The sequence below is a fragment of the Grammomys surdaster genome, unplaced genomic scaffold (assembly GCF_004785775.1).
Source record: "Grammomys surdaster isolate TR1022 unplaced genomic scaffold, NIH_TR_1.0 202, whole genome shotgun sequence".
In the NCBI taxonomy this organism is placed as follows: domain Eukaryota; kingdom Metazoa; phylum Chordata; class Mammalia; order Rodentia; family Muridae; genus Grammomys; species Grammomys surdaster.
In genome coordinates this window covers 2,908,820-2,927,053 of record NW_021604647.1, presented here as the reverse complement: position 1 = coordinate 2,927,053, position 18,234 = coordinate 2,908,820, and the positions used below count along the sequence as shown (strand labels likewise).

At 39.9% G+C, this 18,234-nt stretch overlaps 1 non-coding gene across 1 annotated transcript; it reads left to right on the top strand.

The window, feature by feature from the left end:
* Positions 1-10,660: 10,660 nt before the first annotated feature.
* On the top strand, positions 10,661-10,720 carry LOC114623853. The gene has a single exon (XR_003711836.1). It is a non-coding gene; the product is annotated as a U7 small nuclear RNA (small nuclear RNA).
* Positions 10,721-18,234: the final 7,514 nt, after the last annotated feature.

The following is an 18,234-nucleotide window of genomic DNA, read 5'->3' as shown; positions in this document are numbered from 1 at the left end:
AAGGAAGGAAGGAAGGAAGGAAGGAAGGAAGGAAGGAAGAAAGAAAAGAAAATAGCCTCTTTTATTACACTCACATATAGGAATGATTAATCATTCCATGTACACTGATGGTTCTGAGGTTTCTAAGGAACTTTATCATACCACTCTGATGAAATTTAAACATAAATCTTAAATATTATGCTGTAATGACAAGGAATTTTCATAGTGAGAATTTCATGTTACGAATGATACTGCAAAGTAGTTTTTACTGTGGTGAATGAAATTCTCTTTAATGAAATGATTCAGTCGTCTGGACCTTCCTCTTTTTCCCTTGGATTCCTCAAACATGGCTGTGTTGACTACCAAAAATGATATGCATGTTCAGCAGCTCCCCCACAGTCTAAAGAATAATATGCTGCAAAGCAAAACGTGTGCAGACAAATGACCTAAGTGGGTAGGGAGAGATGGCTCAGCAAGTGAAGGTGCTTGCCCCTAAAACTGGAGATCTGAGAAAACCAAATCCATAAAATTGGCCTTTCCACACATGCCTACCTACAGATGACACACACACACACTGCACACACACACACACATGCACACACACACACACACACACACACACACACACACTAAAATGAGTGAGTGAATAATTCAACGGTTGACAACAATGGTCTCTTTGAAACAGCATCCCACTCTTTCTCAGTTAATTCAAGCATCCTGAGTTGGATGTTCAGGACCAGAAATCAGGGCATATTAGTCTTATCAAATATTATAACTGAAACTGCACAGCAAACATGTCATTAAGCATATTACTGAGGTCGAATCCTCAACAAATAACTTAGTATAGGAAAGGAAGAAATAGTAAAGAAAATAAAAGAATAGACCAAAAATTCATCTGAAAATTGATATTTACAATGTTACACAACATTTGTTGAGTAACAAATAAAACATATAAACATATGTAAAAACACTGTACATATATAAGTATACCCATGTATAATATACACATAAAAATTCTTTTTGTGCCTTGTGTTTCAGCATATACATGGTTTCATTGTGCTAGAGATCATATTCACATGAAATTTCACCCAAAAATACAAGAGCAATGACTATACAGAGACTAATGTGATGTTATCTGCTTGTGCTTCTTCAAGTAAAGATGAAATACTGGGGAATTGATGACCAGAACAATCAGGTATCTGACAGTGATATTTATACAGATGCTAAGTATGAATGGGCCACATAGAGAAAAATTGATTTTTAAGAAAAAAGATATTTTGAGTCACTCACAGGTACTCCTAGCAACAGCTGTAACCTTTTGGTTATATCATTCACTGTGTCCAAATGTGTTGCCATTACAGTGAAAAGCTGAAAAGGAAGAAAAAAAAGGAAATGGGACCAATTAACAGTGTAAAATCCCTTGATTTAAGTGTTATTCACCTATTTTATTACCACACCATGAAAAGAAAGCTTACTGAAGAAAATTACAAACACAAGCATATAGAAACATGAGACTCAATTATGCTTTTCCTTTCTTTCATACAGCCTAAGGCCAATAAGAAGTTTTTCAGTATAATGGATTTCACTCTAAAGACCAGGGGCATTCAAAATATAGCAAGTTGCTGCCTATGCCTCAGCCAGTAAAACTGCTTTCCCCAAGCCTGATGACCTGAATTAAATTCCAGGGAAACACTTGCTAGAAAAAGAGAACCAACTCTGGTGCCTTCTGAGCTCCCCAAACACACACACACACACACACACACACACACACACACACACACACACAGAGAGAGAGAGAGAGAGAGAGAGAGAGAGAGAGAGAGAGAGAGAGAGAGAGAGAGGTGTTTATATAAGACATACACCAACACACAAACCAATGTTACATTTACAGCCAAGCAGTAGTTATATAAAAGGATATTCTTAGGCTTGGGAGATTGCTAAGCATTAAAGAGCCATGGTACATATAACAACACACACACACACACATGAATGTTACTAAACAGGTGAATATGGTATAGTAGTATATGCTATTAAGTCATACATTGTAATGAGTTATACTTTTATGTATGTATATAATATATATAATTATGTCTACCTAAAGGTAAAATATTTAAGAGTAAATGCCATTTAAGAGATAGCAAAAATTCCACCTAAACACCAAAAATATATACATTCTATTCTGTAGCCCACAGATGCTTCTCTGAATGCAATCATATAAAGGGCATAAAACCAATCTCCAGAAACTCAATGTATTCTATCTGATCATACTCTCATCCGATTTTTAAATGAATAGCAAACAAATCTCTAGTAAGTACAAAAACCCATGGAAATTAAATAACACATAACTGAATGCTGAATAATTCAAAGAAGAAATCAGGAAACCTTGGAAGTAATTGAAAATTAAAACACAGGACAATAAGACATATGGAACACACCGAATGCAGTTCTAGGAGAGAAATTTATAGCTCTAATTGCATAAGATAAAAAAAAAGAAGGGCACAAATAAGTGACTTAATTATGTGACCCCCAAATTATGGAACTAGCTCTACCCCAAGACCCAGCTATACTACTCCTGGGCCTATACTCAAAAGATGTCATACTATACCACAGGGACACTTGCTCAATTAGGTTCATATCAACTTTATACATAATAGCCAGAAACTGGAAACAACCTAGATGTTCTACAACTGAAGGATGGATAAAGAAAATGTGGTACATCTACACAATAGCATATACTCAGCTTTTTAAAAAGACATCATGAAATTTGCAGACAAATGGATGAAACTACAAAATATCATCCTGTGTGAGGCAACCCAGTCCCAGAAAGACACGCAAGTTATGTACTAACTTATAAGTGAACATTAGCCATAAAGTATAAGATAACCATGCTAGAATCCAAAGACCCAAAGACACTAAATAGTAAGGATCCAAGGGAGAATGTGTGAATCTCATTCAGAAGGGAAAACAAAATAGTCATTGGATGTGGTTGGAGGAAGGGTACTGGGTGGGAGAAGGGACAGGGAAGGGCACAGGGGTGAGGGGAAGGTAGGAGAGGGTTGGAGTTAGAAATCAGTGTGTGTGGGGGGGAGGAATCTCTAAGACAAGCTGGAGACCTGGGACTAGGAATGTTCTTTATGGGGGTGACTCTAGCTAAGACTCCTAGCAGCTGGGAATATGGAGACTGAAGTGGCCATCTTCTGAAGTCAGGCATGACTTCCAGTGGAAGGAAGGGGACATCAACCCACTCATAAAATCTTTAACCCAAAATTTGTCCTGCCTACAAGATGGGCAGGGGTAAAGATGGAGCAGAGATTGAAGGAACAGCCAACAATAACAGGCTCAATTTGAGATCCTTGGGATAGAGCCAATCCCTGACACTATTAATGGCACTCTTGCTGTGCTCATAGACAAAAGCCTGTATATGACAAAACCAAGGCAAACATTATCCAAAATAAAAAACAAAACAAACAAACAAACAACAACAACAACAAAATAAACAAAACGAAGAAAATCAATTAAGGACAAAAACTGCAGGCTGGCCACCACCCACATTGCTTTTCAATATAGTGCTGAACCACTAGATGGAGCAATAACTCAAGAGAAGAAAATTAGGGGAATTAAATAGAAAAAAAATCCCCAAATGTAAATGATATGATTATATACATAAGAGATCCCAAAAAGTCCACTAGAAAAGTGCTAGAAATTATCAACCATTATAGCAAAGTGGGAGTATGTAAAAGCAATGTAAAAATGAATGGCCTTTCTATACACCAAAAGCAAACATGCTGAGAAAGAGATCATTTTCTTTCTCATTTTCCCCTTCATATCACCAGCATCCTTCTGTCACCCTCATTAGAGCTTCCTGACATGATCCATTCTTTCTTTCTTTCTTTCTTTCTTCCTTTCTTCCTTTCTTTCTTTCTTTCTTTCTTTCTTTCTTTCTTTCTTTCTTTCCTTCTTCCTTCCTTCCTTCCTTCCTTTCTTTCTTTCTTTCTTTCTTTCTTTCCTTCTTCCTTCCTTCCTTCCTTCCTTTCTTTCTTTCTTTCTTTCTTTCTTTCTTTCTTTCATTATGTCAAGTAATGTATTCATATCTCGAGATTTGGAGCCAGTGACCACAGATGAGAGAGAACGTGCAGTTTGTCTTCTGGGTCTCTGTTCCGAACTCCTTTGTTAGGTTTATTCCAAGATATTTGAGATTGAATGTTTCCCTGTTCTCAATAGTGGCATTTACATCTTGGCAGTAACCAACAGCTGGATGGACTCAAGGTTTACCAGGAGAATCATGCTAGGTGCAGTAAACCTAGTCAACTACATGTGGTTCCTGAGTCATAGAACTTAGGAAAGTACCACTCTCCTAAACCAACATAATTTCTAACTATACTTTAAATAGTTATCCTTTAAAATTACAGGTAAATGAAGATCTTACACAGAAATTTAATATCAAGAATTAAATATACATCATTGAAAAGATAATAGGGACAACTTATCAGGGCTGTAAGCACTTACAATTTGGAAAAATAAGCAATTACAATGATTAATGTCTGCCCAAGCATAAAGGTTTTAAAAGAACACCAATAAATCCTCAGCTTATTGTCATTTGGCATCAACCATTTTGATATACCTGCATACTGTAGGTAACTTGGCTTACTCTTGTTTCATCTTCATCAGTATTTTTTTTATATAGGTTAAGTCACACTATGTACAAGAAATTTTTCCTGTTGGCATTGACTAATCTTTCAATGTCCTCTCATTTCTCTAATTCTACCTCTTCTCATCCCACTTCTCCTCATTCTTCTACCAGCTTTTTTTCCTCACCCACTTCTTTTGCTGAATTGATCATCACTGTACAGTGTTACTTTCAGTCTTATAGACAAATACAGTGTTTGAAGTTGGGATATTCTCTGTAAATATCTCAAATGCCTTACTCATCCTGTGGTACTTCTCCTTGTATGATTAATGGATCTGATAAAAGTCAACAAAATGACAAAATATATTGAATACATTTTATAGTCAAGTGTGTCAGTGATTAATTTTTAAAGCAAATAATTAGATTCAGATCAAATGTGAAAAAAATGATTTGGAAAAACAGGGTAAGTTCTGTAAAAGAGAGAGTTGACTTGGGTTGTGACGTTTAGGAAGCAGTTCCAGTTCTCAAACCTTCCTGCTTGCATGAGTGAGAAAGACAATACAGTAAATGAGCAAGAAGTAGCAGTTGTCTTGAGTGTGCATGATAAAGTGTTCTTTCTTGACAGTAATATTATCTTCCAGAGTAATCATTGACTGACATGAAGGTAGAAGAAGAGGAAATTATGAGGATGGCAGCTACTACTTTCACAAACATCAAGAATGAGATATTACAATAGTAGCCAGGGAGCATATAAGCAAGATGACCAGAGATAGTCTAACAAGCTCTTATCAAAACAAACAAACTAACTAACTAACTAACTAACAAAAACCAAACAGGTTGGGATGTTATAGACTCTTAATCATTCATCAATATCTAAAGAATTAAAAAAATGTTGAGCCAGATATGGTGGAGCATGCTTTTAATTCCAGCACTCTGGAGGCAGATGCTGGCAGCTCTCTGTGGGTTTCAGACTAGCCTGTGCTACAAATAAAGTTCCAGGACAAATAGAACTGTTGTGGGAGATATTTAAAATTGGCAGCACTCAATCTGGCTTGCTCTTAAACTGCTGCCATCTTCCCAACTACCATAGGTCTGTGGCCTAGGCTCAGGCCACCGCCTCAGACAGCCAGAGACACCAGCCCTGCGACCCATGCAGGGAGATGGCTCCGCCAATCTTCCTCACTGTCTCCACAAGGCTGGGCTGAGCCCAGACCATTCCACCATCCATGTGGTACCCAGTAGAAATGAGACGCTAATGATTAAAGATTATCCAATAGCTTTATATATTTGGTAAAGCTCAATATCAAGATGCCCACACAATCAGAGGTATAACCCAATACCCAACCTAGATGTATCAACTACCTTTGACTGCTAGAGACAGGCACACGTCCGCTTCCATGATCTCCTCTTTCCTCCCCCCTCCCTCCTCTCTCCTAGCTCCTCCTCTTCCTCTCCTTACTCCTCCCGCCTTAGCTCCTCCCAACTTGTGGGAAAAATATCCCACTACACAGAACTACATGGAGAAACCCTGTTTGATAAAAACCAAAACCAGCCAACCAAACAGAAAACAAAATAATTTTGAAGGAAACAACACCATTCTCATTTTTGTCTGAAGATAGGCAATATAAAAAAATGAGAAAAATTATATCATTTAAAACATTCATGTTTGAATTTTTCATGGTTAACAATGAGCATCCTCCTCACACACTGGCACCTGACAGACCTGCCCTCTAAGGAGAGAACTGTTAGTGACAGGAATTAGATTCAAGTGAGGGACTTAGTGGACTGCAGCCATGTGATCCAAGCTGACTCTGCCATGTGAAGCAACTGCTCTGGGTTTCATTTTCACAAAAGATGCAAGGGTGATTGAGCCTTATAGTACTCTTGCCAATTGAGGAGATTTTCAAATATAGAAGATTCATTTGCATTAAGTAATACTAGATATATACAAAACTGAACACTTGGCTTAGAATATTCCATTTTTTATTCAATTAATAGTTGAATATTTAGTTTCTTATGTGTTTAGTAGTTATGACACAGGCTATTAAAAAGATTTATGCACAGGCTTTTGTGCAGTTGTGTGTTGTCATTTTCTATGAATCTACAGCTAGGTGTGAAGCTTCTGACTCACATGGAATTGCTGCTGAACTTCCCCATGGAACAATTAAATTTTCTTTTATCCCAAGGGAGAACACACTTCTTGCTTATACCACTCCTCAACTGCTCCCCACTTTCCCTCTTCATTATGTTGTGGATGCACTCACCAGAAGGGTCAGCCATCCGTCTATGTGACTCCTAAGCTGTAATATATGTGTGTGTCACTTCTAATATCTCATACCAAGTTACATAAATAATGGGAAAGATAAAATGCACTGAGTGACAAGCTCTGTTACAAAGCCTAGTGTTCAGTTACAGGTCTTTACAATCAATTTAATGTATAAAAACAGTATCTACATATTATCTACATAAGAAGGACTCAACATAAGGAGGCCTCCTGGAAATTTCTCATCAAAAACTACATCCATCTCCACTTAAACTGCTTTATTTTTTTTAAGATTTATTTTATTTATATGAGTACACTATAGCTGTCTTCAGACACACCAGAAGAGGGCATCGGATCCCATTACAGATGGTTGTGAGCCACCATACAGTTGCTGGGAATTGATCTTTGGAAGTCAGTGAGTCAGTGAGTGCTCTTAACCACATCTCTCCAGTGCCTTAAACTGCTTTATATCACACTCACTTTATGTGAGGAAATAACATAAAATTTTAAAAAATCAGGGAGATCAGTAATGCAATAGAAAAGATATAAAGAATGACAGAAACATGGATGTCTTCCTAAAGAAGCTTTGGAGATGTTCTTAGGTCGGCAGATGGTGATGCAATTAGTAAGGTTACAAAATATGAAGGCATGTATGTCAGCTGACAAAACTCTCTGAAGAGTTTTGAGGCCTGGGTGGAGGAATGGAGAGTGTAAAGCCCATGGGTGAAGTCTTCATGTAGTAAGTAGTGTAAGTGCTGATGTGAGGCTGTCCAGGGCAGCAGGTGTGGCCACAGCATCCCTGCACATCCTACAGGTCAGTTCTAACTGAGAGCTCCCTAGGATACAGAAACAATCTCTAGGTAAATCTGTCCTGAGAATGGGAGACTAACTTGCTCCTGACAAGACATTTGTGACTCTTGAGGCGCCTCTCATGCATCTTGTCTATAGTCATCAAAATTGTAAGCTTGATACACTGACACTCAAGGTTCTTCACAATTTATGATATAAATATAATTTTGAATAAGACACTATTTATTTTGGAGCATCAAATGAATTTTCAACTCTAACTGGTCTGCTTAATATTAATGAAAAAATATTCATCTATCCAATATGCTGGAAAAGAGACCAGTGCATTCCTCCCTTTTCTTCCTTCCTTCCCTAGAAGTTGAACACCCCTTCAACCCTGCTGCCAAGAAATTGGGATCTAATTAGGTCTGAAAACCTAATGATCAATATCTTAGGTCATTCTCTAGTGATTCCAACTTTTGATTCATTTGAACATGAAAACATGTTGAAATGTCTCTTGGTGAATACTTGGCCAGCAGGTACTAATAAAGAAGCATATAAAGAAACAGTGTTCATACAATCAGATTAAAACAGATTCTGTGTGTGTGTGTGTGTGTGTGTGTGTGTGTGTGTGTGTGTGTTCTGTAGAACAGTTTTTTGCCAAGTCCTACGTGGCCATGGTAGGGATGGATTGATATTGGAACAGAGCCAGCAGGATGTGGGCCTCTATAAGTGTCAATAGTTGCTGTGGGCCTAAGGCATGTATGTGTGTGTGTGCGTGTGTGTGTAATTTCATGTTCTTCTTGAGGGAAATATTCTCCCTTTCAAGATTATTGGGGAGTGTTCTCCCTGCCAAGGATAATGACTCCAAGATAATTAAAAACATCAGGAGTCTCAGCAAATGGTAAATGCTGAGACCTTCAGGACAGCCCTTAAGACTGTGGGAACGAACTCTGAAAACGTAAGTTCAAAAATATATAATTTCCCAACTATGCAAAATATAAGGATGCAATATGAATTGTATAAAGTGTTTCACAGATTTAAAAGAACAATTCCGCCGGGCAGTGTTGGCGCACGCCTTTAATCCCAGCACTTGGGAGGCAGAGGCAGGCAGATATCTGAGTTCGAAGCCAGCCTGATCTACCGAGTGAGTTCCAGGACAGCCAGGGCTACAAACCCTGTCTCGAAAAAACAAAAACAAAACAAACAAAAGCCGGGCGGTGGTGGCGCATGCCTTTGATCCCAGCACTTGGGAGGCAGAGACAGGCGGATTTCTGAGTTCGAGGCCAGCCTGGTCTACAGAGTGAGTTCCAGGACAGCCAGGGCTACACAGAGAAACCTTGTCTTGAAAAATCAAAAAAAAAAAAAGAAAAGAAAATAAAAAAATAAAAAATAAAAGAACAAATCCAAGAATTACTCTTAGAATCTTTATAACAGAATTTCTGACTTGCTCAGAAAATCAAAGACTTTTTTTCTAGCAGCTTTTCTGACTTTGATTGGAAAACCCATGAGCCATCAGAGAACCAGCTTGTCAGAAAGATACTAAGGAAAGAGATAAAAAGATTTGGGGAATGGTGATCATAGGGCAAGATTCCACCCAGCTAGGTTTGTTTGTACTTACAAAGGCAGGCAGATTCCTGAGTTCAAGGTAAGCTTGGGACAGAGGGAGTTTAGCTCCAGGACTAGGCATAGTAGGAATCATAATTTCAGAATAGGGTCTCACCCAGCTAGCTTATTGTCTATGATAACAAAGGCAGTCTGACCTCTGAATTCTTTTGAGAAGTTTTTTTTGTTGTTGTTTTTGGTTTTTGTTGTTAGATTTGATTGTAATTTATTAGAAAATTAGAATCAGTCATTTACATTGGAGAGACATCTTTGTATTCTTTCTCTTTTTTTGCAGTATAACTGATTTCTGGGTATTTTTATCTAGATTTACTTAACAGTGTTTTCTAGAAAATAGGACAAGCAGTTAGTGAGAGAAAGTACTGTTTAGATCACACTAGCTGCTCTAATACACTTCCCAAGCTCTCTCTACATATATACATGTTGTTGTTCCTATTATTTATAGAAGCATTTGAGGCTAACTTGTAGACATCATGACCATTTACCTCTTTTATTTCAGGATGTGATGACATTCTCTTGCACACCCACCCATCCTTCCACTCCTATCTTTCCCTACTTCCTGGCATCCCCTACACTGGGGCATCGAACACCCTCAGGCTCAAGGGCTGCTCCTCTCACTGATGTCCAACAAGGCCATCTTCTGCCACATATGTGGCCGGAGTCATGGGTCCCTCCATGTGTACTTTTTGGTTGGTGGTTCAGTCCCTGAGAGCTCCGGGGGGTCTGGCCAGTTGACACTGTTGCTTTCTACATGGGGCTGCAAACCCCCTCAGCTCCTTAGTTCCTTCTCCAACTCTTTCATCAGGGACCCCACGCTCAGTCCAATGGTTGGCTGTGAGCATCTGCCTCTGTATTTGTCAGGCTCACACAGAATCTCTCAGGAGACAGCCACAACAGGCTCCTGTCAGCAAGCACTTCCCAGCATCCATGATAGCCTCTGGGTTTGGCAACTGTGTATGGGATGGATCCCCAGGTGGGGCAGTCTTTGGACTTTGGATGGTCTTTCCTTCAGTCTCTGCTTCCCACTTTGTCTCCATTTTTCCTCCCATGAGAATTTTTATTGTTTATGCTTAACAAAGGCAGGCAGATCTCTGAATTCTTTTGAGAAGGTTTTTTTTTTTTAAAAAAATACTGTGCTTGCCATCTCTTCATAAGAGTCAAAGAGCTAAGGAGTCATGGAATACTGATTCGTGGGACAGTCAAAGGGGAACCTGGAGTAAAAGGCTGAACTTATACATAAATAAAAGACTGGGCTTTTGGTCTGCATGAGATGAGCTAGCAGAGAGGGATAGCAATTCTCTTTTAGATTTTTCTTTTTTCTTTTCTTCTTCTTCTTTTTTTTTTTTTTTTTGCAAGAGCTGAGTTTTCTGGAGATCTTTGGAGAGTGAACACAGCTCTTTTAGAATTTTGTCTGGTTTTCTGATTTTGATCAGAAAACCCAAGAATTGCTCTTAGAATTTTTCTAATAGAATTTCTAACTTGCTCAGAAATCCAAGACTTTTTCTAGCAGCTTTTCTGACTTTGATTGGAAAGCCCACGAGCCATCACAGAGCATTTAGAATTCTTTTTCTAGCATGAGAGAGCTGTCTCTAGCAAGGAGCTGTCTTGAGCAGAGTACAGAGCCAAGGGCTATCTCTAGAGAGCTCTCTAGAGAGCCATCTGGAGCAGAACATAGGCTGTCAGCTTGAACCCACAATTTGATTTTTAAGTCACTCCCAAAAACCCCTTCCTCAGAACCCCTCTCCAAGCCAAGGCTGGACCTTGCCAGTGTTTACATGTAAATTTTCCTTGAATATTGCATACTTTGAAGTTGATTGTGTTCGTCCATAGCCAGCCAATGGCAACAAAGGGTCAAGTTGTAAGTCTTACTGGAAGATTCCTATGACATTCTCCATGGGCTAGCCTAGAAGAGTGGATATTCTGGCCTTACTGAGGCTTACAAAGTCTGTGACCACACAGTCCCCAATCCAGAGGGAACTCAGAGGATGACATATTTTACCTTAAAGGTTATCTTATACCTAAAAAGGAATTAAGTAAGATCTTTGTTAATTTGTTTTTTATGTGAGGGATCTGTGCTCATGGTAAGAGCCAGTTCTCCTTCAGAGCAAAGCAGGACCCATCCACCTATATGACACTGGGCATAGGACAACAAGTAGGCAGATGGAACTCAATAAAGCCTGTGCTGAAGGAAGCCTGTCTCTGGAAGAATCTGGCAGTACATTTGCTTATCTGCACTGAGAGTAGACTGAGAAGTGTGTATTTGAATCATACTGCTTTAAGTATTCATACAGAGAGAGAGAGAGAGAGAGAGAGAGAGAGAGAGAGAGAGAGGAGAGATGGAGAGACGGGGGAGGGAGAGAAGCTATTAAAATTATTTGCCATTATTTCAAAAAAGTATTCAGTTTTAATGTTTCCTTATAATCAAGCCAATACAGTTACTTTTAAATAGTTATTTTTGAAGCCCAGGTCATGCACTGTCCTTTGTATAATAAGTAGGTACCTGCTATTTTTTAAGAAATTAAAAAAATGTATGATGTCTGTTCATCTTCATCTATTAACATCATCTCTAAACTCTCCTACTTTTTAGGTAAGGAAGGGCCAGAATGGCTAATGAACCAAAGCAAGAAAATCAAGGAGCATAGTAGTCAATCACAGCTCAGAACTGCTGGGCCCAGCAACACTTCATCTATATTCTAAAGCACCCACATGGGAGCACAGCTCTGGGAAGTAGTTCTTTCTTTCATCTAGGATTGGCTTCTTCTTCCCACAGCGCATCAGCCTTCACACTGGCATTGCTCTTTTATCATTGGTATGTGTAGACAAATTCCATGAACATGTAATGAAATGTACAAGCTACCTTGCAAGTGTCAAAAATGTACCACAGCAGGATTTTATTTTCAAATATGCTTATAGGGTGTCATTTGTTTCTTCCCCCTTAATAACCAGCTCTGGTTGACTAGGCTAATAAAAACCCAAAATGTTTGGATTCCTCATATGTACCTTCAAACATGGCTGTTACTATAGATTCTTGATTTTATTGTCTACCAGGGCACTGAACAAAACAGTAGCTCCACAAATTACTGAATAAATGAGGAAGAAACATTTATAAAAACATAAGGGGGAAATCCCCCAGAGTTGTCTCACAGTAAGGGTGACACATTGCAGACCTTAATAATCAGGAGCCTTAAATAAATACATGCTGACCATTAGTCCAGACAGAGAAATCTCTGTACAAGAAGAGGAGACACTCCTTGCTGTTACTGCCTCTCCTGAGTTCCACTGGTTTATGAAATATCAGAGGTTGATATTTGATTTCCACAGGTGTGACTTTCTCATTTACAGTTTCCATCTCAGTGAAGAAACTTCACTTGTAACAGTTCAAACACTAACAGAACAGAGATCAACAGAATAGTCAGAGGGCAACAAGAAAAACATTATGAGAAATGTGAAGAGTGACATGAAGCTAAACTCAGTCTCAACGCTCTAAATAACTAAATCATTGTTTTATTTCTGCATCTTTTACATTGGATATACTGAGAAATGTATGTTTGTGTATACATGCATACATGTTTGTGTATACATGCAAACATGGATATACTGATTCTTATATGTATATTTTCATAATCATATTTACCAAAGTCACCATGATACAGTCTTCAAGGAAGACTCAAATAAGATAGTTTTGACGAAAAGTATCTCAAAAAGTGTTCACCATCCTTGTCAACTTGGGAAATGCAAGTTAAAAAACTTTGAAATTTCATCTCACTCCACTCAGAATGGCTATGGTTAATAAGACACTGGATATCACATGCTTGCAAAGGTGTGGGAATTGAGGAAAACTCATTCACAATAGGCAGAAATCCAAATTTATGAAGCCACTCTGAAAATCAGTATGGAGAATCCTCGTAGGGCCGTGAAAGAGGTCTTGGTTTTCGGTAGAAGCGCTAGCTGGAAGGAGCCCAGAGACCCTGCAAGGGACGGGCATTTATTCTGCTGCACTCCCAGAATCCAGGCTCCTAACATATGGCATGGAACTCCATTAACCTGTGCTGTTTAGTCATGTAGGACAATACAGCCCCTCCCAAAGAGCACAGGTAGAGGGCGTGATTACAGGCCTCAGGTCCTAGAGAGATTTACATACTAATGAGATACCGAAAGGCCAGAGGATGGAGCCAATTGAGCATTCATCCCCAGAACGTTCTTCCTTCTCCCTTCCTATTTAACTCAGGTCTGCCCTGAGTTTCAGGGGGGAACTACAAGATCCATCTACATCCGCCATGAAAATAAAGCCTTTTAGAACCCTGAACTTCCTCATGTCTTTGGGGCCTGCCATGGGAAAACTTGAAGAAGGCCTTTAATGAACTGCTGTAGCCACAGCCATCATGCCTAACTTCCCGTCTGGAGGACCTCTCTGCATCCCAGCCATGGGGACCACCTCTTCAAGCAAGCTAGCTGGGCCACCGAGTCTGCTAAGTGAGTACAGTAACCGAGTCTCTCCCGCTTGGGGCACTGCCGGTGCCTCTTTCTTCTCTCCCCTCCTCGATTCTCTCAGCTGTGGGTCCACCCGTTGCACACCCACATTCCCCTAGTTTTGGTCCTACCAAGGCCTCTCAGCAGCATATAAGAATTTAAGGGCTTGAGACCAGTCAGTCCCTGGCCACTTCCTGGCCTGGGGATCCCCAATCCAAGAGCTCTGTGCCCCTGAAGAACTTCAGACTGAGTGAGAACTCCCCCCGCTGGGTGGGGCCCCGTAGTGCCCACCTAGTGCCGTGCATGGAGTAAATTCAGTCAAGATTCCCGCACTCCAGTCTCTTTGGAGCTGTAGGACTCACAACAGCCTAACAAGATTCATGAACCCACGCCCACACCCACGAGTGAGCTAATCATTCCCTGTCAAATCCTCAAGCTATACTTATATATACTTATACATATTATAAACATATACACACGCATACACACATATCCCAACTCCTTGGCATATGCCCAATGACTTCAGATTCTACAGACACTTGCCCAACAATGTTCTTTGCTGCTCTATTCACAATACCTGGAAAATACAGATATGCCTGCCTCTGCCCGCTGAGTGCTGGAGTTAAATGTATGTGCCACTAGTGCCTGGCCTACACTGTGTTCTAAAACTGAGAGCCGGATAAAAAACTTTCAAATTAGTGGTTTCCCCACAATTTGTTATCAGACTAGCAGGAAAAGTAGCAAAGATGCCCTGTGTTCCCGGAATGAATAATTGATGGTTTCTCAAGGATTCTGTGTTAGGTTCTTTCACTATCAAAGAGAAAAAAATATTTAAAGGTGACTAGGCACCAATTAGGCATCTGTGTGGTCTATATATGCTACCCTCTGTTAATATATTCATATTCCTCTCCAATCCTGGAGAGCTGGTCTGTACAATAATTGCCACAACAAATCTCTTTAAGATCCAATAGTTCCCTCAACACTTGAATGATTATGGTTGAACTGTGAGGACAAAAAATCAAAATACATCAGCAGAACCCCCCAGACCACCAACAATTTGCTGAAAACAGCCAAAACAAAAAATAACCAGTTCCTCCTAGAACAAGGTGACCACGAATGTAAGAACAAAACCAAGACAAACCTTGACAAGTCTAAACATGCCCAAATGAGAAATGGGCCATCTGGTGTTTTTATTCTCCTATCAGAAAGTCTGAGGTTTCATGGCCAAAAATACAAAAAAATACGAGTCATCATGCCCACCAGGAAAAGCTTGCTATGCCCGCCAAAATGATAACTTACACCTAGTGCTGATGTTTAAAATATCCAATCAAATGTAAACGCGCCAAAGTTTCCCGCTCTCCCCCTTCCCCCTGCGCCGTTCCCTATATAAACTTTAAACTGTCAGAGCTGGGGGTCAAAATCCTTCCCTTGCATGGGGTGTGTTTTCAACCCAAGGGCCCTTGTCAGTAAACTACCTTTTGCTATCTTGCATCAAGCCGGTCTCCGTGTTTCCTTGGGTGCGCGCAACTCCAGGTGAGAGTGGGGACTCCCCTTGGGGGCCCCGTACAGAATTGATGCTAATTTGTTCACTTATATATTTGAGAATCAAGGCCCTCTTTATTCATGTATAGGACTCCATCTTCCTGTGTATTTGTGAGTGCTTATGGCTTTCTTTGACCTCTAAGCAGCAATGGACTAGGTCCCATAAATGTCATGAGCTCAAACTTTTTCTTGTTTTTTTGAGGTAGGGTTTCTCTGTGTAGCCCATGCTCTCTTGGAAAGCATTCTGTAGTCTAGGTGAATAAAACTCAGAGATCCTCTTGCTTCTGCCTCCTGAGTGCTGGGATTAAAGACATGTGCCACCATTGCCTGGCTTAATTTTTTACAAAAATGTTTATGCCATGAATAGTTTATGTTTGATAAGGAGAAACGTTTTAAAACATTTCTGCTGTACCTTCTCTCTCCTAAGACATATTCCTAGACATTAAGCAATGGAAGCAAAATGCATTTAATGAAAAAAATAGATGACATGGCAAAAAAGTAGTTCCTACCACTTTTCAATTAAATCTCTGTGAAAAATATTTAAAGGATAAAGTCAGACTGACAGGATCTGGAACTACCAAGGAGACAAGCCTCTAAGCACTGCTGTGAGTGATTAGTTTTAGGTTAGCTTTTGTCCATGGCCATGAGGTTATCATGAGGTGATTAAATTAATAGAGGTGGAAATATCCATTGCAAAGTTCTCAGCCTGTTTGTCCTGGGCTTGGATCCTGGAGTACTAAAAAGGAAGAAATTCGCTGAGCACAAGTATTCATCTTCCTCTTGTGCAAAGTGACCAGCTTCCTCAAGATCTTACTACCATGATGTCTCTGACATGACAGTTCCCTGGAATTAGATACTAAAACACATCATTCTCTCTTTAGTTGATTTTTCTTAAAGAACTATGACAAAAGTCATTTAAAAGTAGTAACCAGAAAGTATAGTCCTTACCGAATAAAGAATGACTATGAATCTGACACTGCCTTGATTTCGAGTTATCATCTATGACACATTCCAACACTAGCTCTTCATAATAATGAAGTCCTCTTCTCTGCTGCCTTTGTAGTTAGTGGACTTGTGTTGTCTTTCAAATGTGTCTCTGCTATTTTCTATATACTTGGTCATGGCAAGATGAACTCTAATCCCTGAAACTTTATAGTTATCGAAATGGGTAGAAGACTAAAAGCAGTGAGTTGTCCTGGCCGAGGAAAACTTCCTCCCTTATACAAGGATGACTGGGACAGTATGTTGTATCAAGAAAAACAAACAATGAGAAGATCCAATTGACAGACATGTAAGTGATCCCAAATTGAGTTGCCAGATGAGTCCAGAGGACTGTCAATCACTGCATTCTCCAAAGGTATTGTATGACTTAAGAGCATAGTTGAGACTATACAATCAAGCTATGGGATGATATTTATTATAACAATTAATAAACTGCTATATAGTTCAAAATATAATAAATACAAGACATAAAAAACTATAATATAATATGGTAAGAATGGAAAGACAAGAAATGTTTCGTAATAACATTTTCTGGAATGTGGATGAGTGGGAGTACGAAGAGGGCACTCAAGTGGAATGAGCTAGAACCTTAAAGGTGCTTACACAAGGATCAGATGCACCATTGTTGTGTGTAGCATTTGCTATCCTGCCTAAGCTCTAGGAATGATCACACCTTCAGCCCCTACCCAGAGAATATTGGGTCCGAGGATGAAAAACACAGACACACATAGTTGTTCAATTTTAACTTGCCTTATTGGCTCAACTGCTGAGTGCCTCCAATCTGTGTCAGCTAGCATTTCCTTCCCAGCACTCTCAGCTCAGCATTCTAAATCTGCACTCAATTTCAGTTACTCAGCCACCTTCAGTCCCAGATCAATACCCTCAACCTCCTGCCTGTAGAAGTGGCCTGTGGCCACTCTACCTGAGATCTCACATGGCTGGTTGGCTTTTCTACCTCCAAATCATGGCAAAAACTCTCTCTCCCCCATCCTTGCATCTGCTTGCTTGCCTGTGGGGACCCAGAAGTCCTGTCTATTCCTTCTGCCCAGCAATTGGCTTGTGGTATCTTACTGATAGATCAAAAACTAATTGAACAGAATCTTAGTATCAGAACTACCCCTACACATCATTGTCCTTGGGACAGCTCCTTTCACTTTGACAGCCACTGTCTCATGCCTGGTGGTCTTCATATCACCAAAATCAGTAAAAGTATTCGGGGAACCTGAAGCTTTTGCCATGTTATTGTAAGTCTGTGAGCTATCCTTAGGTAATGTACTGATGTCATTTAAGTTGTAAGCTCTAATGAGAGATAACTGCATCATGGAGGTGTACTATTAAAGGGAACTGTAAGGCCTTTCTCTTCTCTTCCTTCACTATAACGTGAGCATGTTTGTTCTATTAGGACTTCCACTCCCAATAAAGTGCTTCTCTTGGACCCAAACAAATGGAGCATATCAGTAAGAAACTGGAAACATCAAGACAGCAAATTAAAATAAACTTATCAGTACTGGGGCATGGCTAGGCAATTAAGAGGCTGCTCTTCCATAGGACCAGGGTTTGACTTCCTAACACTGACACTGTGGCTCACAACCATCTCTAATTCCAGTTCTATGGACTCCACTGTCATATCCTTGCCTCCCCATGAATGCATGTAGTATCCAAACTTACATGCAGGCAAAACACCCAAACATGTCATCAATAACTTTAAACAACCAATACCCACACCAGTCAGACCCTAGAGAACACAGAAGTTGTGAGATCTGTCTCGTTCTGCTAGAGCCCCATTACCCTTCCACCTGCACTTGGGGCAGATTTGCATGCCTGCTCCACAATCACACAGTGATGCTTGTCTCCCAAGGGGACTGCTTTTGTGGGTCCCTGGTTCCGGAGGGTGTCCCACGATGATCTCCCAGCTGAGGACAGAGTGAGAGCAGGGAGGGTC